The following is a 26,262-nucleotide window of genomic DNA, read 5'->3' on the forward strand; positions in this document are numbered from 1 at the left end:
TACAGTTTTCTAATTCAAGAATTCTGAGTTAAGGTCCAAGGATCTATAGTAAAAACAAGCTCTTTGGTGGTCCACAGACCATGATTTAAGAATTTCTGTTTTAATCTTCTAAATGGATGTCCTCTTAAAACTTTTGAGGAGTCTAAAATACCTGTGAGAATTATATAAAGATTATGAACACTGCCCCCTGCCCCATGCCTCCCCTGGAAAATTCACCTATAGACCAAGGAGTGTCAGAAAAGTCTTATTGTAAGGGGATGATGGATAGTATTTTTTAGCATGGCTTCACTTGAATAGGTGATTTGAACTAAAATATTGGGTTACACTTGCTTGAATTTGGAAAAACAATTAGGAGACATGTTGGAGGACAATGTTGGAGGACAGGAGATGTGAGGTCTTTCTGGTGCAGATCATTTTGAGTCTTTGAGTCTTGAGAAGTAGCTTTCTCCATCCTTTCTCATGAGTAGCTCCCCTCCCCCATCACCACCATTCACAACTACAGTATCTCTGTCCATCCTGTATCCTGCACTTATCTTCCTCTGTGTACCTAAGGGCATGTTCAGCCTTGAGGAGAAGGTCCAAGAAGAGGGGGAGGAAGTGTCAAATACAGCTGGAATCTTACTTGGCAGCAGAATGTCAGGGCAAAGGTTTTGAAATTTATCCTAAAAATAATGGGTAGCAGTTGAATGATGGGGAAACTGGGGAAAGTAAAATGACAAAAGGACAGTTTTCATGTCACTATAATGTCTTTTTAAATGAGTAAAGGGACATTTGCATGTTTTTTATGATTATCACTTAAGACTTCATTCACATAATCTCACAGTTGACTGAACACTCCCCTCTGACCTCTTCCTCCTCAGGGACCAACTCAGGTTTAATAGAAGCTTTTGTCTCTATCTCTGCCTTTGACAGCTGGGAGATTAGTAGGGACTTGGCTAATTAGTATTTAACTGTTTGCTAATGTTTCAGTGGGCTTGTCCATCACAATCTTGTTTAAAATGGATTCAAAGTTTTCAAAATCTTGAAAAAGTATGCTGTGTCAGAACTGATTCAATTTCTTGAAAGGATTTAAGTAAGAACCAGATCTACCTTTATGATTTTTTTCAGGCACATTCCCTAACAAAACCATATTTTGAATTGGAAATATGCCACAGTCCTCCTTAGACGCCAGGGCTATAGAATGAGAGTAAGGAGTGAACTGAAGGGTCTCCATGGAGACATGAGCTCTCATGTGTCTCTGTTGAAAGCAGCCCTTCAATGCTGTGTTCCCATATGCTTCCCAGGTGGCTTAGGAGACACACAAGGAGATAAGCCTCATTAGGTGACATTTTGCTCCTGAAGTTTACTAAAAGGTACCATTCAACTTGATTGCCTACTTTTATTCATTCAGGCTGTCAGTCATTCAATAAAAATTTCCTTCTTATGTGCTAGGCAGTGAACTAATGCTCAGGATACATAGATGGAAAGATCTGGCCCATAAAGAGGCTGACAGTTTAGAGGGGAGACAGGCATGTAGACAAATACCATGCTGTATGCAACATGGTGTCTTAGTAATGCAGTGCCTGAAGCAGTAGAGGCATACAAGATGGAAGACCTATGTCGTGAGACAGCTGTTTAAGTGGGACTTCAGAGGGAGTTCCCACTGTGGCTCAGCAGAAACGAATCAGACTAGTATCCATGAGGACGCAGGTTCGATCCCTGGCCTCGTTCAGTGGGTCTGGGATCCAGCGTTGTCATGAGCTGTGGTGTAGGTCACAGATATGGCTTGGATCCCATGTTGCTATTGCTGTGGCTGTGGCCAGCAGCTGTAGCTCTGATTTGACCCCTAGCCTGGGAACTTCCATATGCCACAGAGGAGGTAGCACTTAGACTGGGTCTTAAAGGATGAATAGAAGTTTCTCAGAGGAAAAGTAGGGGCAGAGAATTCTAGCAGAATGAAGAGCATTCTCAAAAGCATAAAACAAAATGTAAGACTTAAGAGAAAAGGCAATCATTAGATCATGGGTGTTTTATATGCCATGTTAAGGAATTTAGACTTTCATTCTACTAAAGCAATGACACTTAACTAGCTGTGTGAGCTTAAATTAATTACTTAAGCTTTCTGGAACATAGGGTCTTCATCTGAAATGGGGGCAACCAAATGTCCAAGTGCCAGCAGTGTTTCACATCTAGGAGGTGCTTGAATCATACGGCATATAAAAGTAGCTCAAACAAAATGGGCATTTACGTCTCCTGCACATCAGCATCCAAAGGTAGGAATTTCAGAACGGATATGGCAGCACTGTTGCCTTCAAGCTCCCAGGCTCCTCTACTCTAGAATGCGGATTTTACCTTTAGTATTTCCTCATGTCGAAGGTAGTTATCTGAGCTCCATCTGAGCAGCAAGATAGCAAAGGGGAAAAATTCCCAGTTGGATCAACTTGAGGCTTTAAGCAGCTTTCCTAGAAGCTCCACACAACCTTTTGACATATCTGCTTTCATATGCCCATGCCTTGCTGAAGAAGCCTGAACTGTGGAGTCTTTTAAGGGAGCACATTTCCACACCAAATAAAACCAGGGCTTTGCTATGAAGAAGGAAGGGGAGAGTGGACATTGGGTGGTCATTAAAGGGCACTGCCAGAGTGCTCAAATAAGACAGGTTTTATCCCATCATTGGCAAATCATCAGTTTAAAGGGAAAACATGTTCTGAAGTCAAACACACTAGTTCACACCCCAGCTCTGCCATTCATTTACTATGTAAACTGGACAAGTCACCTTCAATGCGCAGCTTATCAGGTCTATCATCTATAGAATGAAAGCAGTAATGATTACAGCCTCCCAGGCTATAAAGTACTTGACACATGTACTCAGCAGATATAGATTCGTCCTCTCTTACCAACCTGGCAGAAGTGAGAGCATAAGATCTCAGTCCAGCATGTCTGTCAACTGTGCTCTTCTGTCCTTGGGAGAGTGACACCAGAGTCAGGATCTTCTGAGTGAGCCAAAAAGCAAAGTCAGATGGAGAGTCCAGGTTAGGCGTCTGAAGGAAGAAGGCAGAGGAGAGTCAAGGTGTAAGTCAAGAAAATGCAAACCAGAGAAACAAGAACACAGTAAGGGATTTCAGGAGATAGAGTCTAGAGACATTCCTGCCAGTGAGAAGCAGGATGTCATAACCTGAGTGAGGGAACTCTGTAATTTTAAAGTATTGAGCAGGCACTATTAAGTATTAGATTATATTAAATAAAGCCTGGACCCCATGTGAAATTGACCTGATATTAAATACAGTTCTTTGTGCATGATCTGTCCAATGTAAGCTCCCCAGGAAAGAGCTGAGTGGTCCAAACACGAAAGCATGTAATCGTGGTATCTAGGGCCTGGTGATCCTGAAAAGTCTGCAAACAGCATGAAAAATAAGCAGTTTACTTCATGAACATCTTAGTCTCTGATATTTGTTTCCAAGGAAAAGAAACTCACATAAATTAATTCAAATAAAAAGGAAATTTATGGACTGACTAGAACAGGCAATTTCATGGCCACTTGAGACCAGAATGGCCTTGTATGGTCTCCTTGGGAACCCATGAGTCCTGGACCTTGTCAGCTAGGAAGGCTGCCCCTTGGATCTCCTTTCTGCTTCTCTCTGCCCCCCTGCTTCATTTCCTGCCTCTATCAGCACATTGCCCTTTTCTGCTTACTCATAACTTGTGAACTCTTTCTTAACCTCACTCCACATTGCATTCCATTGCCATGGTGATGACTCAGACTCTGACTCCACAAGTCTTTTCCATTCAAGTGTCCACATCTTATAGCTACAATTTCCTAGTCTCTTAGTTAAATGCTAGAGGTTGAAAATCTTAGCTCAACCACCTAAAGATTGTTTCTCCAAGGCAGATGCCCACTTCTCATCTAATCAGCTGTGGGTAAAGGGCAGGGCAGGGTCACATAGTTTTTTGAACAACCAAGCCTTCTCCTAAGTTCATGGTATGACTAGACAGGAGTAAATTCAAACTTATAGTTGTAAAGCTAAGATGTGCCACCTACTGCCACAACCTAGCACAATCACCAGCACTCTACCATCAGCACTATTGCTGTTACTCCCATTGCTATGACTCAAAACTCCATCACTTAACAACTCACACCACGATCACTGCCACAACCACTGCTACTAATACTTCCATCTTCATCATCACCATTATCAACACCACTATCCTCACCACCACAGTCCTCACCACAATCACTTGCCACTATTCCATCAGAACCATCATTACAACCACCAATACCACTCCCTCCAACATTAACACCACATGCACCTTCACCACCCTCATCACACAACCACTGCTACCATCATCACCAACTCTATCATCACCACCATCACTTCCATTATGTCCACCACTGCTGCCACTAACATCACCTCCATCATTACTGCCACTACCACCACCTTCAACATTACCACTGTAACTATCATCACTATTCCTGCCACTGCCTCCATCCCCACTGCTGCCGCCACTACCACCACCATCCCTACCATCATCACCACCACTACTACCACTGCTATCACCACCTATAAAAACCAAGGCTGAGAAACGAGGATTATACTGTGGGTGACCTATTCTTAGTAGAAAGAGCAGGTGGAAGTAGGTTAGGTACCTATGAATTTTCCAACTGTATCAATGCCAACTATATCAATTCAACTATATGTAATTTTCCATAGTTACCTAGTCTTGAAAACTTAACAATCGTTTTGTTCTCCATAGCCGATCAGTCACTAAGTACTATAGATTCTTATTTCTAATTTGCCATTGCTTCCTACTTTTCTGCTGCCATCGTCCTTCATTTCACAAATGGATGATTTTGCCTGTTTCCTAATTGGCTCTCTGCCTCCAGTCTATCTCCCGCCAAAGCATAGTTCATGTTCTGCCAAATAAACCTTTCTAAAATATTGATTTCATTGCTATTCTATTCTGCTCAAAACAGCCAAATTTTCCTTTCTACAATTAAAAACTGTAGATCCAGATTACTTTTCAAGTCTTATTTCCTATGACTCTGCCCCTGGAACTCTGGGATCCTGCTAGATTTATGTACTCATTATTCTTCAAACCTAGCATGGTCACACCCATCTCCACAGTACTGCTCAAACGTGTCCTCTCTTTGGACTGGCTTCTACTATCCTCTGTTTATATGCAAATTCTACTTATTTTTCAAAACTGGACTGAACCTCTTCCATGGAATTTAATGGATTCCTCTTAAGTACATTAAGGAATTCAGCTCCAGGACGATAAACTAGATTCCCATGATAGATTCTCTGACTTATTCAGAAAAGTGACGGTAAAGCAACAGCAAGTGAACCGAAGAATACTCATCGACCTATAACAGGGAAAAACCTATACCAACAAGAGAATAGAAGGATACTCATCAACAGACAAGAGATTTTAACAAGTTTCCAGATAACAGAAAGTAAATGCAGCGTTATGGATGGCTTGAAGCAGAGCAGAGGGAACAGTGACCTTGAAGAATCTATAGGAATTCAAAAGCAGCAGAACCACAGAACCTCCAGACTCAGAGGGAACACACAGAAGAGAGGAAATAAGATGAGCTGAAAGCCAGAGAATGAATGAAAAGACTATAAACAAAACAGTAAATATCTCTCTCCTTGTACAAAGCTCAAGCAGGCAGGCATTTATCTCCAGTCAAAAATGGCCGGAGGGGCCGGGGCGGGGGGGGGGGGGGCTCTTTAAAAAACAACAACAACAACAACAACAACAACAAAAAAACAGTTACAATGTACCTGGATTGAACTAAGGCAACTACTGGAGGTATTGGTGCCTAAAAGTAAAGTGGTCATCATCCATGCTTTTGGAAGCACATTAGTTTCCCATCTGCTCACCTTATAGAGATATCTGCCAATAACAAGTCCATGGCCATGTACAGAGAACTGATTTCCTAGTTCACACTTTTAAATATCAACGAACACTAAAAGGCATCCAGACCTTCTTGGGGAAGTTTGAAAGAGAAAGAGCAAGAGAAACTGAATATGAAAATTCAAGTTCAGTGCTTAAAAAATTTAATCAGGAGTTCCCGTAATAGCTCAGCTGTAATAAACCCAACCAGTATCTGTGAGGTTTGATCAGTGGCCTCTCTCCGTAGGTTAAGGATCCGGCTTGCCGTGAGCTGTGGTGTAGGTCACAGATGCGGCTCAGATCCCAAGTGGCTGTGGCTATGGTGTAGGCCAGCATCCGTAGCTCTGATTTGACTCCTACCCTGGGAACTTCCATATGCTGCAAGAGCAGCATTAAAAACAAAAAAGAGCAAAAAAAAGAAAAATAAATAAATTACTTGTTAAATAAATAAATAAATAAATCTAATCATTAGGCTCAGTGAGCTTTGAAGAGCTATTTATTTATTTATTTATTTATTTATTTATTTATTTGAAGAGCTTTTTTTCTTTCCTTTTTAGGGCCGCACCTGTGGCACATGGAAGTTCCCAGATCATGGGTCAAATCAGAGCTGCAGCTATGGGCCTATGCCACAGCCACAGCAACGCTGGGATCTGACCTGCATCTGAGACCTACACCACTGCTTACAGCAATGCTGGATCCTTAACCCACTGAGCGAGACCAGGGAATGAATCCACATACTCATGGACACTAGTCAGGTTCTTAACCTGCTAAGCCACAATGGGAACCCCCTATTTGAAGAGCTGTTTAATCCACATACTCAAGAACAGGAACCTATGCAAAGGAATGCTCAAGGTACAAAAAAGGAGTTTTGGAAATTAAAAACCTGATTGTGAAATAGAATTCCAATAAAAGCACTGGGGAAAATGTCTAGAAAACCTCTCAGATCATAAAAATAAAGAGGCAAAGGGATGAGAAAGATTAGAGACATAGAGCATTAAACCAGGAAGTCCAACATCCAACAAAGAGAAGAGTTACATCAACAACAAATAAATGCAGAGTAGAAAATTATCAAAAGAAATTACCAAAGAAATTTTCCAGAGCTAAAAAGTGAATTTCAAATTGTAAAAGGTCTACAAAATACAAAATGGGATGAATGAGAAAAAATACTCACAGCTAACATGTCATTGCCAAAAATAGGTGTTTTTCATTTGTAAAGCCAGATACAATCATATAACACTTGAAAAAAAAATAATATATACCTTTAATATTTATAGTCAAATACACCTTTATTGAAAATACAAATATACATAATGCATGCTTTTAATAAAAGTAAAAACAAAGGTAATGGGAAAAGAAATTGAGGCTTAATATAATTTAATAGTATATATAAATTAACATATAAACATAAATTAAAATAACATATAAATAATGCCTACAAATAACTCCATATTGGCTGTTTGATATCTGGTAGAATAAGTCTTCTAGCTCTGTTCCTCTTCAAGGTTGTTTAAAACTGTTTTTAGTTTCTCACATTTCTTTATAAACTTTAAAATTAACTTAGGATTTCCACTAAGAAAAAATAAAAACAGGAGTTCCCGTCATGGCTCAGTAGTTAACGAATCCGACTAGGAACCATGAGGTAGCAGGTTCGATCCCTGGTCTTCCTCAGTGGTTCAAGGCGTTGCCGTGAACTGTGGTGTAGGTTGCAGATGTGGCTCAGATCCTGCATTACTAGGGCTCTGGCATAGGCTGGCAGCTACAGCTCCAATTAGACCCTTAGCCTGGGAACCTCCATATGCCATGGATGTGGCCCTAAAAAAACATAAAAAAGACAAAAAAAAAAAAAAAAAAGTTTAAAAAAAAGAAAAAAAAGAAAAAAGAAAAACAGTGAGATTTTTCTTGGTATTGCATTAAATCTATATATTAGTTAGGTGGGGAAAGAATGCACGTCTTCTAAAAATGTTTACTTTTCCAATCCATGAACATAATACAGTTCCATTTATTTAGGACTTCTCTAATTTCTTCCAATAATATGTTATAGTTTTTCTGAGTAATAGCCCTGAATATCTCACATGAAATACTTCCAGATATTTGATATTATTTTTTATTCTATTGTAAATGATGTATTTTTAAAAATTCATTTTCTAACAATCCATACAATTGATTTTAATAATATTTTGTAATACTGACATGTATACCCAGCCACCTTACTAAACAAACTGATTAATCCAAATCTATAGGTTCTTTTTTCCAATTTATTATTTATTTATTTTATTAAAGTGTAGTTGATTTACAATGTTCCTTCAGAAATTGTTATATAGCAATATGACTCAGCCACACATACACACACATTCTTTTTTTTTTTTTCCATACTATATTCCATCATGCTCTGACCCAAGAGACTGGGCATAGTTCCCCGTGTTGTACAGTAGGACCCTATTACTTATCCTTCTAAATGTAACAGTTTGCATCTACCAACCCCAAACTCCCTGGATGAATGAATTAAGAAGAATGGAATACTATTCAGCCATGAAAATGACAATATAATGCCATCTGCAGAAACATGGATGGAACTAAAGATTCTCACACTAAGTGAAGTAAGTCAGAAAGAGAAAGACAAACACCACATGATATTACTTATATGTGGAGTCTAAAATATGGTACAGATGATCTATCTACAAAATAGAAACAGATCATGGACATGGAGATTAGAATGGTGTCTATAGATTCTTTTGCATTTTCTGTTCACAGTATTACAGGATCAACTTATAATGGCCATTTTAAATCACCTCTACTTTCATTTTATTTTCTTACAAATTACACTGGCTTAACTCCAAGAATAATGTTGAATAGAGGTGAGAGTATCATTTTTCTCTCAAGGAATTCTTCTAATCTCCAATCTCAAGGGGAAAGAAAATTCTACATTTCACCATTAGGTATGGTTTTGTTGCAATTTTTTTAGCAAGTTAAGGAAATTTCCTTCCATTCTTAGGTCACTAAGAGGTTTTATGTGTCTATGTTTTGTTGCTATTGTTTATCATGAAGGGGTAGTGAACTTGTAAAATGCATTTCTTCTCTGTACCTGTTGAGATAATAATACTGTTTTCCTCTTGTATTCTATTAATTGATTTTGGAATGATAAACTAATCTTGCATTCCTGGAACAAATCCAATTTGGTTGGAATATATTATCCTTTTATATATTACTGGTTTCAGTTTGTTTCTATTTAGCTAGCATTTTTCTAAATTTTGCATATATTTTCTAGTGTGAAATTGACCTATAATTTTCCTTTTGTACTGTTTTTGTCCAATTTTTATATGGAAGTAATGTTTGCCTCAAAAAATGACTTGGGAATTATTGCCTCTTTTTCTTTTCACTGGAAATGTCTGAGTTGATTGATCTTATTCCTTAAATGTGTGGTAGAATTCTTTAGTTTTATTTGTGGAATATTTTAACTTATAGATGCAATTTCTTTAATAGTTATCAGACTACTCAGCAACTATGCACTGCCATTATTGCAAGCAGAGCACCTCCACATTAACTGATTTTTAAACTAGGCACATGCATTATTTTCATTTAAATCAACAAAAAACAAAGTGAGGAATAAATTTACAGAATGGGAATCCCTGTGGAGAAAGGCCTAGAAATTTTAAAACGAATATCCTAAGTGATCTCTGTATATAATAAAAGTTGAGATGAATTGTCTTAAACCATCATTATCCACCAATAGCTCAACACTATGTTTATCAGATGGGAGGAAAGGAGAGTTTAAGTGTCTCAGGTCACAAGAGACAGCTAGTTTGGGGGCAGTGGTGAGGGCCTGGACTCTCCTTGGGAACAGTGGTGATGGGGTGGGGATGAGAGTCACAATGGAAAGTCCTAGTCAGGAGGAAAGACCTGGTTGTCTAGTTAGGGTATGGATGCCTGCATATATGTAAAGAGAAGCAAAGAGCTGCATGTGTGTGGAAATGCCCCGAAAGATCCAAGTCAAGGAATCAGGTCCTGCCCCAAATGACATGAAACCTGCTCCCCACTACACTTGACACGAGGGACGGTGGGGCGGTAGCAATCTACATGGAAAAGACAGATTAGTCCCCTCCAGTTAGCAGTAATCCCATATGTGTATATTCATTTAGTGGCTCCCATAAAATGTCCATAATGGGTGAACATAAAACAGGTCCTGGTTAATGACAGTAACTTGGTAACCTCATAGATGGGACACTACAGCAATGACGTCTGGCAAGGCATGGGAACCACACCCAAACAAGACAGAACAGCAAGGCTAAACCCACAATAACTGTTGGACACCTCAGCAAACAGAAGGAAGGAGATTCTTCCTGAGAGTTTTTAGTTCAAAGCCCATGGCTGCTGAGACAGAAATGGCTCTTCATTCACTGCTCCCTGGGCTATATGTCATACTTGGAGCCAGCCCATCAGTTCTACCCTTTCTTTAAAAAGATTAAAACCATAAATAAAGAGTCCTGCTCTGTCCTGCAGGTTTGTTGTCATTACGTCTCTGTTTGGCTGAGAAAAGGAGGGCGCGGCTGGACTGTCCCACACAAGCACACCATTGCTCTGATTGGTCTCATTCCTGACTGCTTAGGCTTGGGGAGAAGAGGGAAGATTGGTTTGATGTTGCCTTGAGTAGAAATTGAGTGCAGTCACACTTGGATATTTTTTTTTCTCTTTCCTTTTTTTCCCCACCACAATTACATAGGGAAGAGATATAGGGATAGGATAAGTACTATCCTAAAAAAATCCTATTGCATGTTTAAACTAATATTTTTATCTATTTGCAAGTTACATTCTCATCCCCGTGACTGAGAGTGAAAGAACTTGCTCTGCCTGCCCCATCGAAGCTGGCTGCTCCAGCAGCTCATTTGAGAACTCACAGACTTGCCAAAGCCTCACAGGATGTCTGACGGGAATGGACACAACACCATAACTGATTTTTTTTCAATGATTTTTATTTTTTCCATCATAACTGGTTTACAGTGTTCTGTCAATTTTACAAGCACATGAAAAAAAATGTTCTACATCACTGATTATTAGAGAAATGCAAATTGTACCACCTCACACCAGTCAGAACAGCCATCATTAATAAGTTTACAAATAACAAATGCTGGAGAGGGTGAGGAGAAAAGGGAACCCTCCTACACTGTTAGTGGGAATGTAAATTGGCACAACTGATTTCACTAATGCTTGACGGTGCACAACCCTGGACTAAGAGGTAGAACATCTGGACTGCAGTTTGGCAAGTCCCTTTACCCCTCTTCTTTAATATACCTATTTTTGTCTACCTACAGAATTGTGAGGATAAATAGGATTACTACACTAAAGCAGTCTTATTAGCTTAGGCTCTAACCAAAGCCTGATTGAGAAAAACAGTATTTATGGAGTACTATGTGAGGAATATGCACCCCTATTCATGCTTCTGGATATTCCTTAATTCATTCTTGAATTAACTCATCTCACTAAAAAAGTGTTAGAGCATTACTATAGCTCCTCCACCACCACCCACACCCTACAGAATCATTCTTGCTGACGTATCCTTTGGTGTGCAATACCACTGGTTCAGTCCATAATGAGGAGAAGGTATCAAAAATGGCATATGAAGCGTGGTGCAATCTCTCCTCCAAGGATGACAGTCATTAAGTAACACCACATTTTAATATCAGGAATAGCCTACACTAATTTTTTTTTTTTTTTTTTTTTTTAGGACTGCTTTGGGCTAAGTGAAGTAGCACGGTATACAGAATAAAAGTAGAAGCTTCTGGAGCTAGACTGCTGAATGAGAATTGTAGCTCCACCACTCACCAGTGGTGTGATCTGAGGCCGGTTACCTAACGTCTTTCCAACTCATCCATCATCAACCATAAATGGGAATGATTATAGAACCAACCTCATAGGGTCGTTATGAAGATTAAATGGATTAATTTTCATGAAGAGCTTAGAACAGTGACCGGTACGTATTGGAGTTTGTTAACAAAATTCTTTCATATGCATTTTTTTATTAACCTCACTCACAGTTCCAATCTATGCTCTTATGTTTGCTTTATTTTCTTTCTCACCTATTTCACTGTTTCAATATGCCATTATAGATACACAGAGATTTTTAAAAATTGTTGCATTTTAAGTTGTTAGTAATGTTCTCCTATTATAAATTTCATTGCAATTGGCATCTTGTGCATAATATCTTTATATTTCTGGTAATTTCCTTGTAATAGAATGCTCAGAATTGGGATGAATACATTTAAGGATTTTGATTAATACTGCCAAAATAATTTTTAAAAACATTGTGCTTATTATTCTTCAATCAGCAATAAATAAACATGCTGCTGATTTCATCACATTTCTATTAATATCAAGAATTATCTTTAAAAACAATATAAAATCAGAGGATATTTTAAAATGAAATTTCTTCTAGCATGGTCAGTGTTGGCCCTCAACTTTGGAAATTCCAAAGATCCAAGGGGTTTAGAACTTTCTTTTGATCAGGTGAGATATGTGTAATGCACGAATACTTCCAAAGAGCTGGAAATCCAAAGACAATGTTATCAATTGGCTGTTTTTATATACTGTTTATATAATTTTTATCTGCTGCTATTTTCTGATAATTTGGTATTTTAGCATTTTCCCAGATTATTATAGGCATTTTGTAAAGAAAAGAAAAATTACTGTCATTAATGATATGGTATTCCATTAGGTGAATATATCATATTTTATTTGGTCATTCCTATGTTGTCAGGAAAGTATACCCATTTTTGCCATTATAAATAATGCTGCAATAGACATCTTTGTGCAAAAGCTTTCCCATAATCTAGTTACTCTTCTTAGCTTAGATTGTCAAGAGGAGAATTACTGAGATAAAACATGAATATTTCCAGGCTCTTGATATATTGTCAAATTGTGCAAAGATCACTTGAAAAGCATTTCAGAAACATAAAGTAATGTGGTTTGGGGGACATAGGATGTGTTTTCATCTTAAGAGAAAAACATTCCTACAGAGACAAGTTTGCCATGAAGGTAATGAAACATGAACTGTAGGGTTCCTCACTTGCATGGCTCCTTCCTAGGGCTTAGATGCCACCAGTAAGGGGTCCACATAGTCATATGGTTGTTCATTTTTTAAGTTGCTAAAGTAAGACATTTTAACTCAGTTTGCAAGACTGCTGTCACATTCTACTCTATCTTTGACTTCATTACAACTCCTATCGGGTTGGTGGTTTCAAACTATCATGAGCAAACTTTCAAGCCTCACGAAACCTGCATCTGCCCCTAAATTTCTACTTAAGATAGGCAAGCTGAAAAATGCTGTGTCTATATACTAAAACCTATGGAGTTCCTATTCTCACACAGAGCTGATTTTGAGAAAAGCCAAGAGCTGCACTCTGGGCCAGCTTTGGATACAAGAGCAGGATAAAAGCTCTTAAAACTCTGTTGTTGAAAGCTGGCTTTCCTGGACAGATGGAAAAGGAGTCTGCCAGAGGCTCAGCCTTTGAGAGGAAGAAAAAATCTCCATCGAAGATCCTTGCTCTGGATTCCAGGAACAAGATCCAGTTCCTTTCATCCGTGTGACTGTTGCTCACAGCCCTCGGCATTGTTCCAATGATCAGTCTAAAGGCAGGGCTCACCAAAGCACCATGCCAGGGCCAGGGTTCAGTGGTATGGAGGGTGCCAAACAGAGATCAGGGAACTACCCAAGAAGTGGCCAAGATGCTCAAGACCAGGATATGGTCTCCTGATGCTCACCAACTTTATCCTTAAGACCTTAACTAGGGAAAAGAAGTAAAGAGACAAAAACATTTTGTTCTCACACACAAAACTCTGTTTTCCCAACCAAAATCTTTTCCCCCCTTTTCTCCTATAGGAGAGCAGCTAGAGGGATAAAGAATGATTAAGGTAAAAAAAATAGATGATGGTAGGGACATCTCAGTTCCCTTAGAAGTGGAAGGCAAGGAAGAAGCACTGAAAGCTGGCCAAAGTGTAAGTATATGTCTTTGATTGGAGGGGAACAGTCTTGATTCTTAGTATTCCCTTCTACTGTTTTGGTTTGGAATTCTGCAATGAAGGGACAGGTCTCTCTGCTTCACAGAGCCCCATCTTTGCTACTAGAGAGAAGTGCCATGAAAGAGAGAAGGTAGGATCTGAGTTTGAGAAGGAGAAGGGTGAGTGGAATAAAAGAAAGCTGGGGGCTAGGGAAAGAAATCACAGTCTTCACAGGGTGCAGTGAGAAAGCCAGGGTTCTAATTCTTGAATTCTGATTCATACATTGAAGCAAGAAAGAGACATTGAGTCTTTAAAGTCAGAGCTGTCTATTTACTATAATAACTAATAAACAAACTAAAGCTTTCTGGGGGCTGATTTCCAAACGTCATCCAAGAGTAGCCTCCCTCTTTCCTGCAGCCCACTCTGCCCATGCCCCTAAGAGCTGGGTTACAACACTATAATGCCACGCTTAAGGGAGAATCCAATCCCAGACTTGAAGTATGCTAAGTCTCCCCCTTGTCCGTGGAATGTAATTACCATTAAGGTTGAAAAACGAGGGCGATGAACAGTAGTGGCAGCTTTTTTAAAGTTTACATAAACACTGGCTGCAGGGAGATGGCTGGAACTTTGGAATCAAAGCATCCTTGTCCCATCAGTGCTTTAAATCTCTAAGCAACTCCTTGAAGATCATCTGGCCTCTGTGAGCATAGCAGCTGATAAAAAGACCCCTCTAAGCTCCCTTATCTGCTCCTACAAGCACAGTCTGCTCTAAAGCAGCATCCTGGGGATCCCAGCTGCCCAATGGAGGGAGGTGCATTGGTGCCACAGGACAGAGGCAGGCTTCTGGGATGTTACTGCAGGTGTACTGGGCTCAGAAAGGACTCCAGACTGTGGCATTCTTCCAGGGTGAGTTACATTTTAATACCCTCCTAGGCCACATTTGTTACATCTGGTCAAATGAGTGTCCAGGGCTACCAAAGGGAAGGGCTGCTGGCTGCCTGTGGAGAGCAAAGAGAAAGAGGGGGAATGGGCCTGTGTCCTTTGCCTTAAAGATTAGGAGTCTATAAAAACTGGACCCAAAAGGTCTTCTCCAAGTCTTACCCACCAGGGCACTCTCTAAAGCACTTTCATTTTTGAAAAGTAAATATTCATTTAAGCTCAGTATCCTCTGTGGTCCTTGCTTGGTGGCTTAGCCCTTTAGCACTGCTCTTGAGCACAATTGCAAATCATGAAAACAAACAGGAAAGAGAAGGAAGGGTTCCTTAGCCTCAGATCAGCAAGCAATCAATGACCAGTAGCCACTGGTTGACTGCAATCAACCAGTTCAACTAATTGATTGCAGTCAGCTAATCCAGTTTTCCCTCAACTGGAGGCCACTTTAGACAAAAACAACCAATGTAAATTGCCTAGTACAGTGCCAAACACATCATATTTCATCAGATAATTCTAGTTCCCATTTAACACCTGCCCAGCATTTCTTTAGTGTGGCTGCCTCTTGAATCACCTAGGCTCAAAGGAAGGCACAACATACAAAGAAGATGGGTCTAGCTACAAAGTTTATTCCAGTTACTGAGATAGGTATTGTTAGATCAGTTACTAAAATTAAGTTTAGGACAATTTCTAAAAATGAGAAAAAGTAAAAATTACAAGCAATTTCTTTCCAATGGTGTCTATCATTCCTAATAAAAAAAGTGTAACTAGTTTCTGATGACATTAGCAAAGCAAAATAAAGATGACTTTGGGTTTGTCCAGGAATATGAGACTGTGATGACTTGACAGATTCAATTTTTGCGTAGTGATATCTCTTTTTGACTTTGAGTCTGGAATCATGTAAGGAGGCTCACTTTAACCATCTTCTCAACTACTTTAAAAACTATACCAAAACCATACCAATCATGTGGACTGCAAATACTAAGCAAAGCAATCATTCTAATCTAACCTGAGAAACTAATAAAAAAGCAATGATTATAAAAACAATTTTGAGATGATTTTTCCAGTCAAAGTGGGCAAACATTGATTCATTTGTTCACCTTCCATGCTAATAGAATCTTTATAACAATTTGTGTTGCTTTTATAATTTAAGAAATTAATACATTTTCAAATATGTTCATAAAAATTTAAGAACCATCCTTAGAATAATAAAATAGCGCTCACCAAACAAGATGTACAGATGACCAAAAAATCATATGACAAGATCATCTATATCATATGTAACTAGGGAAATGCAAATTAAAACAATAATGAGATAACAATACACACCTATTAGATGGCCAGAATCCAAAACACTGACAACAGGAGGAGGATTAAGATGGCAGAATAGAAGGACTGGAGCTCAACTTCTCTCCTAAAAACAACAAAATTCACAACTAAAGCCTGAGCAATCTCCACCCAAATGGACTGGAAACCTTAAAAAAGTTACCCTACTCCAGAAGAAAAAGAGGAGGCCACATCAAGAGGTAGGAGGGGTGATTTCATGATATAAACAACCCCATACCTCCAGGGTGGGAAGCTCCACAGACTGAAAACTAACTGGTTCACAGAGACTCACCTATAGGAGTGAGAGTTCTGAGCCCCTCATCAAACCCTCACATGTGGGGATCTGGCACTGGGAGAAAGAGCCCCTGGAGCATCTGGCATTGAAGGCCAGTGGGGCTTGTGTGCAGGAGCTCCACAGGACTGGGGGAAACGGAGACCCCATTCTTAAAAGGCGCACACAGACTTTCACGTGCACTGGGTCCCAGGGCAGAGTGAGGTCTCCATAGGAATCTGGGTCAAACCTGACTGCAGTTCTTGGAGGACATCCTGGGAAAACAGGGGTGAATGTGGCTTGTCCTGAGGGAAGGACATTGAAAGCAAAGCTCTGGGAATATTCAGCAGCATGCCTTTCTCTGGAGGTGGCCATTTTGGGAAAATCTTGCCCCACCCATCAGTCAGCTGCTGAGAAGCCCCAGGGCAAACAACAATCCAGGTGGCATCACAGCCCCGCCCCTCAGTAAACAGGCCACCTAAAGACCCCTCAGGCACACAGCTGCCTCTAATCCAGAGACTAAGCCCCACCCACCAGAGGGATTAGAATCAGCTCCACCTACCAGGGGGCAGGCATCAGCCCCTCCCATCAGAAAGCCTACAGCAAGCCCCCATACTTCAGCCACAAGGGGGGCAGACACCAGAAGTAAGAGAGGCTACAACTCTATTATCTGTAAAAAGTTCACCACACCAAAAACCTATAAAAATGAAAAGACAGAGAACTATAACTCAGATGAGGGAGAAAGGAAAAACCCCAGAAAATCAGCTAAATGTTGAGGAGATTCTCAGCCTCCAGGAAAAAGACTTTAGACTGTTGATGCTGAAGATGATGCAAGACATTGGGAATAAACTGGAGGCAAAAATGGATAACTTACAGGAAACACTGACCAAAGAGATGCAAGATATAAAACTTAAACAAGAAGAGTTGCAAAATACAATAACTGAAATAAAAAACTCACTAGAGGCAGTTAACAGCAGAATACTGGAGCCAGAAGAAGGAACAAGCAAGGTGGAGAACAGATTAGTGGAAATTACAGATGCAGAACAGAAAAGAGAAAGAAGATTGAAAAAAAATGAAGAGAGTCTCAGAGAACTCTGGGACAACGTTAAATGCACCAACATCTGTATTATAGGGGTGCCAGAAGGAGAAGAGAGAGAGAAGGGGACAGAAAATATATTCCAAGAAATAATAGCCAAAAATTTCCCTCACATGGGGAAGGAACCACTCACTCAAATCCAGGAAGCACGAGTACCATAGAAAATAAACCCAAGGAGGAATACACCAAGACACATATTAATCAAACTAACCAAAATTAAAGACAAAGAGAAAATCTTGAAAGCAGCTAGGGAAAAGAAACAAGTAACATACAAGGGAACCCCAATAAGGTTATCGGCAGATTTTTCAGCAGAAACTCTGCAGGCCAGAAGGGAGTGGCATGATATACTTAACGTGATGAAAGGAAAAAACCTCCAACCAAGATTACTCTACCCAGCAAGGCTCTCATTCAGATTTGAAGGAGAAGTCAAAACCTTCACAGATAAGCAAAAGCTGAGAGAATTCAGCAACACTAAACCAGCCTTACAACAAATACTAAAGAAACTTCTCTCAGCAGAAAAGAAAAGACAGCAACAGGAAACAAAAATTCCACAAATGACAAGGCTCACCAGTAAAGGTATATATACAGTAAAGATACAGAATCATCCATGAACAATTATACCACCAAAATCAGAAATCATGAGAAAAGGTGGGTACAAATGCAGGACACTGGAGATGAACTTGCAGTTAAGAGAACAACAACTTAAAAACAATTTCATATTCATATAGACTCTTACATCAAAACTTCAGAATAACTGCAAACCAAAAGTCTACAATTGATACACAAACAAGGAATCTCTGGAGAAGAAATATATCTCATAGTAAATAAGTGCATAATACACCATGAAGGGGGTCATTTGACATCATTCTTGGAATGCTGAAGTCTTCTTACATCTGATTCTGATTTCCTCTCCATCAAGGAATTTATGATAATTATAATTAAATAATGCAACTGTACAATTAAATAATATAGTTCTATAATTGTATTATTAATAACCAATTCTCTCCATGATACAATGTAAGGTCTATAATGTCTTGTTTATCACATCACCTAGAATGGCGTAATGCCTATATTGAAGAATCAATAAGATGTAACAAATTGTGAGGACATATTTATATAGTTACACTGTTTTTTAACCAATTTATGCATTTTATATTTTACTTATTTTCAGAGGGTGTATTATTTTTGTTATTCTTACCAGTTAAGTTATTCTTTTTATTATGCTATGTAAAATATTTAATGGTATATAAGGCTTTCTTCTTTATAAATTTTAGTTTTATAATATACACAATTTTAATGCTAATTTTTAAAGAAAAATTGAAATGCAATAGATAATACTAAATAGTAAAGATGAAAGCCATACAAAATGGGATAAACTATAGAATAAATTTCAAAACAAAAACAAAAACAAAAACAAAACACTGACAACACCAAATGTTGGCGAAGATGTGCCATATCAGGAATCTTCCTTTACTGCTGAATAAGAATGCAAAATTGTACAGCCACTTTGGAAGATAGTTTGGCAGTTTCTTACAAAACTAGGCATACTCTTATACAATCCAGCAGTTGTGCTTATTGGTATCTACCCAAATTATAAAAACTGTTCACAAAAAAACCCACACAACAATATTTATAGCAGCTATACTCATAATTGCCCAATGTGGAAGCAACCAGTATGTCCTTCAGTAGGTGAGTGGATAAATAAACTGTGGTACATCCAGCCAATGGAATATTATTCAGGGCTAAAAAGAAATGAACTATCAAGCCAGGAAAAGCCATAGAGGAAGTTTAAGGGTATGTTACTAAGTAGAAGAAGCCAGTTTGAAAAGGCTAAATGATTCCAATTACATAACATCCTGGAAAGGCAAAGCTATGGAAACAATAAAATGATCAGTGGTTGGCAGGGTTTAGAAGGAAGAAGAAAACAAAATTGAAATGATAAACTATTCAGCAATAAATGATAATGAAAACACTATATTTTGAGATCTATGAAAATGTGATCAGAGAGAAATCAGAGAAAAATTAACATCCTGAAAATAAATAAACCAACCACTCAATTAATGAAGCTAAAAAACTAAATAAGGAAGAGATTCATTAATAATAAGAATATAATAAAATAGAAGTTCCTGTCATGGCTCAGTGTTTAGCGAATCCGACTAGCATCCATGAGGACATGGATTTGATCCCTGGCCTCACTCAGTGGGTTGGGGATCTGGTGTTGCCGTGAGCTGCGGTGTAGGTTGGAGATGTGGCTCGGATCCTGAGTTGCTGTGGTGTAGGCTGGTGGCTACAGCTCTGATTTACTCAGCCTGGGAACCTCCATATGCCGCAGGTACAGCGCCCCCCCAAAAAGATAAAATGACCAAAAAAGAAAAAAGAATATAATAAAATAAAAAACAAAACACACAAACAGTAGATAATTATAAAATTAAAATCTGCCTTTAAGAGTCAATTTTAAAGTTAGGCTTTTTAGAGAAAGACAAATATTAATTACCTAATGTGAAATATAAAAAATCCTAAATTTATGGGTACAGATAAGAGATTGGTGGTTGCCAGAGGTGGGGGTTAGGAGTTATACAAAATGGGTGAAGAAGGTCAAAAGGCACAAACTTCCAGTCATAAGATAAGTCCTGGGGGTGTAATGTACAGCATGGTGACCATAGCTAACAGTACTGTATTGTATATTCGAAAGTTGCTAAGAGAATAAATTTTACAAGTCCTTAGCACAAGGAAAAAACTGTAACCATGTGTGATGATGGATATTAACTAAACTTATTGTGGTGATCATTTCACAATATAGATATATCAAATCTTATACAGTGAAAACTAGTATGATGTTATATGGCAATTATATCTCAATTTTCAGAAAGGCATAAGTGGGGGGAAAAGTTAAGTTCTGATATGTGTGATTAATATGGAGAAAGGGACAGAGGGAGAATATATAAAAAATTAGAAATGAAAAAAAGAATACCACTACAGATAGGAAGAAGGTTAAATTTATTAGTAAATACTATGTACAAATACCATATTAATGTTATATTTATAAAAATACAGGAATTCCCATCGTGGCACAGTGGTTAACGAATCTGACTAGGACCCATGAGGTTGTGGGTTTGATCCCTGCCCTTGCTCAGTGGGTTAAGGATCCGGCATTGCTGTGAGCTGTGGTGTAGGTCGCAGACGCAGCTCGGATCCTGCATTGCTGTGGCTCTGGCGTAGGCTGGCAGCTACAGCTCCAATTAGACCCATAGCCTGGGAACCTCCATATGCCAAGGGAGCAGCCCAATAAATGGCAAAAAGACAAAAAAAAAAAAAATACAACTTACTAAAATTGTTGCAGAGATTGGATAATGCAGAAATACAATAACAACTAAAACCTGTATCAATTTGTGAGAGTTGGAGAGACCAAAGTGTTTTATAAATAAAAGCTGAAATTGTCTACCTAGAGTATTAAAAAAATTAAAAATTATTAGAATTAAAACAAAATTCCAAGAAGTAAATGGATGTAACAATAAAGTGGAAAATTAATAGCTTTCCTACACACCAACTCAAAAATATAATATTAAAATTTTGTATTTAAATAACAAAACCAGACAAAAATATTATGACCAATATCTCCCATGAACATAGATGCAAAAATTCTCCACAAAATATTAACAAATCAAATCGAGAAATATATAAACAGGTTAATACAATATAACCAAGTGGGGTTCTTTCCAGGAATGCAAGGCTGGTTTAACACTTAGAAACCAGTTAGTGTGATTCATTATAATAGACTAAGAAAAACTAGTATCCGGCCAAATGAACCTTTCCACAGAAAAGAAAGTCATGGACTTGGAGAGTAGACTTGTGGTTGGCAAGGGGAAGAGAAAGGGAGTGGGATGGATTGGGAATTTGGGGTTAATAGATGCAGATTATTGCCTTTGGAATGGATAAGCAATGAGGTCCTGCTGTGTGGCACTGGGAACTATATCTAGTCACTTATGATGGAGCACGATAATGTGAGAAAAAAAGAATCTATACATGTATGTGTAACTGGGTCACCTTGCTGTACAGTAGAAAATTGACAGAACACCGTAAACCAGCTATAATGAAAAAAATAAAAATCATTAGATAAAAAAAAAAAATTCTGGGTTTTTTGTGGTTCCGTATGAATTTTTGGATTGTTTGTTCTAGTTCTGTGAAAAATGCCATGGGTAATTTGATAGGGATTGCACTGAATCTGTAGATTGCTTTGGGTAGTATGGCCATTTGTACAATATTAATCTTTCCATTTCTTTACACCTTCTTTAATTTCCTTGATTAATGTTTTATAGTTCTCAGCATATAAGTCCTTTACCTCCTTGGTCAGGTGTATTTCCAGTTATCTGATTTTTTTTTTGGTGTAATTTTAAAAGGTATTGTATTTTTGTATTACTTTTCTAATATTTCATTGTTAGTATACAGAAATGCGAAAGCAATCCTGAGAAACAAAAACCAAGCAGGAGGCATAACTCTTCCAGACCTCAAGCAATATTAAAAAACCACAGTCTATCAAGACAGTGTGGTGCTGGTACCAAAACAGAATAGAGAAGGCAGAAATAAACCCTGATACCTATAGTCAATCAATCTTTGACAAAGGAGGTAAGAACATAAAATGGTAAAAAGACAGTCTTTTCAGCAAGAATTGCTGGGAAACCTGGACAGCTGCATGCAAAGCAATGAAACTAGAACACACCCTCACACCATGCACAAAAATAAACTCAAAATGGCTGAAAGACTTAAATATACGACAGGACACCATCAAACTCCTAGAAGAGAACATAGGCAAAACATTCTCTGACATCAACCTCATGAATATTTTCTCAGGCCATTCTCCCAAGGCAACAGAAATAAGAGCAAAAATAAACCCATGGGACCTCATCAAACTGAAAAGCTTTTGCACAGCAAAGGAAACCAAAAAGAAAACAAAAAGACAACTTACAGAATGGGAGAAAATAGTTTCAGATGATGCAACGGACAAGGGCTTAATCTCTAAAATATACAAGCAACTTATACAACAAAAAAGCCAACAACCCAACTGAAAAATGATTAAAAGACCTGAATAGACATTTCTCCAAGGAAGATATGCTGATGGCCAACAGGTACATGAAAAAATGCTCAACATCCCTAATTATTAGAGAAATGCAGATCGAAACTACCATGAGATACCACCTCACACCAGTCAGAATGGCCATCATTAATAAGTCCACAAATAACAAGTGCTGGAGGGGGTGTGGAGAAAAGGGAACCCTCCTGCACTGTTGGTGGGAATGTAAGCTGGTACAGCCACTATGGAGAACAGTATGGAGGTACCTTAGAAATCTATACATAGAACCACCATATGATCCAGCAATCCCACTCTTGGGCATATATCCAGACAAAACTTTCTTTAAAAAAGACACATGCACCTGCATGTTCACTACAGCTCTATTCACAATAGCCAAGACATGGAAACAACCCAAATGCCTATTAACAGACAACTGGATTAGGAATATGTGGTATACATACCAATGGAATACTATTCAGCTATAAAAAAGAATGAAATAATGCCATTTGCAGCAACATGGATGGAACCAGAGACTCATCCTGAGTGAAATATGTCAGAAAGAGAAAGACAAATACCGTATGTTATCACTCATATCTGGTATCTAATATACGGTACAAATGACTCTTTCCACAGAAAAGAAAATCATGGACTTGTGGTTGCCTGGGGGGAGGGGGAGGGAGTGGGAGGGATTGGGAGCTTGAGGTTAATGGATGCAAACTATTGCTCTTGGAATGGATTTACAATGAGCTCCTGCTGTATAGCACTGAGAACTATGTCTAGATACTTACAATGCAACATGACAATGGGAGAAAAAATTATGTATACATGTATGTGTAACTGGGTCCCCATGCTATACGGTGGGGAAAAAAAAAAGTGTATTGGGGGAAATAACAGTAAAAAATAAATTTTAAAAAATTAAAAAATTAAATAAAGAAAAAAGCATATTATCATATCAATAAGACTAAAAAAAGCACTGGACAAAATTCAATACCCACTTATAATAAAAAACTCTCAGGAAACTAGAAATAGAGGAGAATTTCCTCAAGTTGATAAGAGTCTAAAAAATCCTACAATTAACAATATACTAATAATGAAAAGCTGAATGCTTTCTCCCCAAAATTTGAAACAAAGCATGATGTTGGCTTTCACTACTCTTATTCAACATAATATTGGAAGTCTTAGTCAGCATGATAAGGCAAGAAAAGGAAATAACAAGCATACAGGTTGAAAAGGGAAAAAATAAAACATTCCCTACTAACAGATAACATGATTGCTCACATAGAAAATCCCAAGGATTCTCTGAGGAAAAAAAAAAAAAAAAAAAAAACCTTGAACTGAGTTCAGCAAGTCTGCAGAATACAAATTTAAAAAAGAATTAACCATATTTCTATAGTAGTGAACATGTGAGAGCTGAAATTAAAAACAAAATATCATTTACAATATATATAGTCACTTCCCAAAATGAAATATTTATCTATAAGTCTAAAAAAAAACATGGATAGGCTTTGTGTGCTGAAAATTTTAAAAATTATTGATGAAAAAAATCAAATACCTAAACAAGCAGATGCACAATTTTCATGGCTTAGACAACTCAACAAAATAAAGATGTCATTTCTCCACAAATTGATCCATAGCTTTAATTCAAATCTTGCTAAAATCCCAGCAAAGTTTTTATAGGTGGAGAAAAGCTTATTCTAAGATAAAGGAATTAAAACGGCTAAGCCAGTTTTGAAAAAAAGAAAAAAAATAGAAGAAATTCCACTTTATAGACTTATTAATAGCTAAAGTAATCAATAGTATCTCCCTTTTAAGGTTTATTTTAAGGACAATAAATAGGCTAAGAATTTAAACAAGTATCTGGCACTCAGTAAGCACTTAACATGCGTAAGGTAATCAAACATTTTTATAGCTCAAGAAGTGATGTTTAAGAGACATAACATAAAATGCCCACATTCATATAGATAACAAATTTAGGAGCCAGAATTTGAGCAAAGTCCTGCTAATTCTAAGTCCCAGGCAACTTGTTATAAACATTACTAAAAAGAAATTACTTTTCCAAAAGCCACTCCAACTTTCTCACTGAGTTTCCTTTGTCTATGGATCATAAAACTCTGAGATCTCTTCAGAACATACCTGTTCACAAACATTAGAATTATTTGTAGCCCCAAGTGATCTGCCTATTCAAGTTGTTTTATTTGCATTAGTATTTTTCCTTGCCAGGAGGTCAATCTAATGGTTATCCTTGATTTCTTCAGTAATGGGGCTCTGATAGATATTTAAGGATCCAAAAGTCCCATTCTGTAAAACATAAGATGCCTTGTCCCCTTCCTATAAATGATTCATCACAAGTATTATCCCAACAAGCCTATGATCAATAGGAACATCTTCATTTGTGTGTAAATGACACCCGTCTTCTCAGGCCAGTGCTTTCCCTCACTCCTACACCTGCAGAGACTAAAAGAGATTAAGTGGGTCTTCTCAATACATCCCATGAAATATTGATCAAAGGTCTAGTTGAAATAAGTGTATTAATGTAGACTTAAAGCACTCAAGTGAGTAAGAACACCCCAAGGGGAAACATTTCTACAGAGCAAGTGAGACAAAAATTGGATACTTTGGAAATGGTGAGAATGTTCCTGGGTACACAGATCCTTTTTGCAATGTCACACAGCAAAGTAAGACTTTTATCAAATGATCCCAGTGATAAAAGCTTAGCCCTTGGAGGAAGGGAAAAGGTAGGAGAGAGGAGGGGAAGTTAACAATGAAATAAATAGAAGGCAAGCAATGACTATATAAGTTACTTTTTCTCATCAAATTCACTTAAACTCATGAAGTTTTTTATGCTCTCTTTTAATCAGATCTCCTTCCAATTTCTACCCAAGCAGAAATGAGCCACAGTTTTCTGGGGAAAATGAATAAGAAGGAAAATTATTCTTATCAGGTCTGGAAGACCTGCAAGGCCTGCAATTCATTGTTTCGTTTCTTTGGGGAAAATCATTTCAGACTTAGCTATGTCCTGTGGTTTTTGGGGTACACTTAGTCCTTTTGTAGAATCAAAGGAGATCATTCATTCATATTTTCCTTACTTAGAAATTACAGATCCAGTGGATGTAAGAATTGAAAGAGATCTTATAGAACTTCCAGTTCTTTAAATTTTCCATATGAGGAAACTAATTGGAGCTATATAAGTAAAAAGACTTGCCAAGAAACTCACAGTGTGCTAATAGCAGAGCCAGACTAGATCCTGGATTTCTGAACATCTACTAGTGACCCTCAATGGAGGACAGTACCATCCCTCTGGGAACATTCAGAAGTATGTAGGGTAATAATATTTGATTGTTACTCAACGACTAGGCGGTGCTACTGTCCTGAGGACTGGACTTGCTAAATGTCCCACATTGTTCAGGACATTCCTCCCAGGAAAGACTGTCTTTTCAAAGATGCCAACAGATTTCCCATGGAGAAACGCTAACATTAGTAACCTTCCCTTCATCATACCGTGCTGACTTCTTATGACCATTTCCTCAAGTACATTCAGGGGCACAACTGTTTATCAATATCTTTATCACCCTTCTGCTTCTGTGCACTGCTCTCCTAATATCTCAGTGCTCAAGATCAATTCCCCTTTCTCCTCCATCCCAAGAATGAATTCCCCTCCTTTAAGTGGTAGAAGAGGATTTCCTCCAAAATAGTTCTTGTAGCTAAGAG

General features: G+C 38.1%; 1 long non-coding RNA gene across 1 annotated transcript in view; it reads right to left on the bottom strand.

The window, feature by feature from the left end:
• LOC146395024 (uncharacterized) overlaps nt 1–26,262 on the bottom strand; it is a 295,705-nt gene that overhangs the window by 172,507 nt on the left and 96,936 nt on the right. The window contains exon 2 of the long non-coding RNA XR_014834263.1: nt 2,881–3,020. This is a non-coding gene — a long non-coding RNA (uncharacterized LOC146395024). The remainder of the gene's footprint in view (nt 1–2,880; nt 3,021–26,262) is intronic.

This window comes from Sus scrofa, chromosome 18, assembly GCF_054392235.1.
Source record: "Sus scrofa isolate SSC_HxYL_T2T_F1_AM1 chromosome 18, Sscrofa_HxYL_maternal_Yorkshire_Landrace_v2.0, whole genome shotgun sequence".
NCBI lineage: Eukaryota > Metazoa > Chordata > Mammalia > Artiodactyla > Suidae > Sus > Sus scrofa.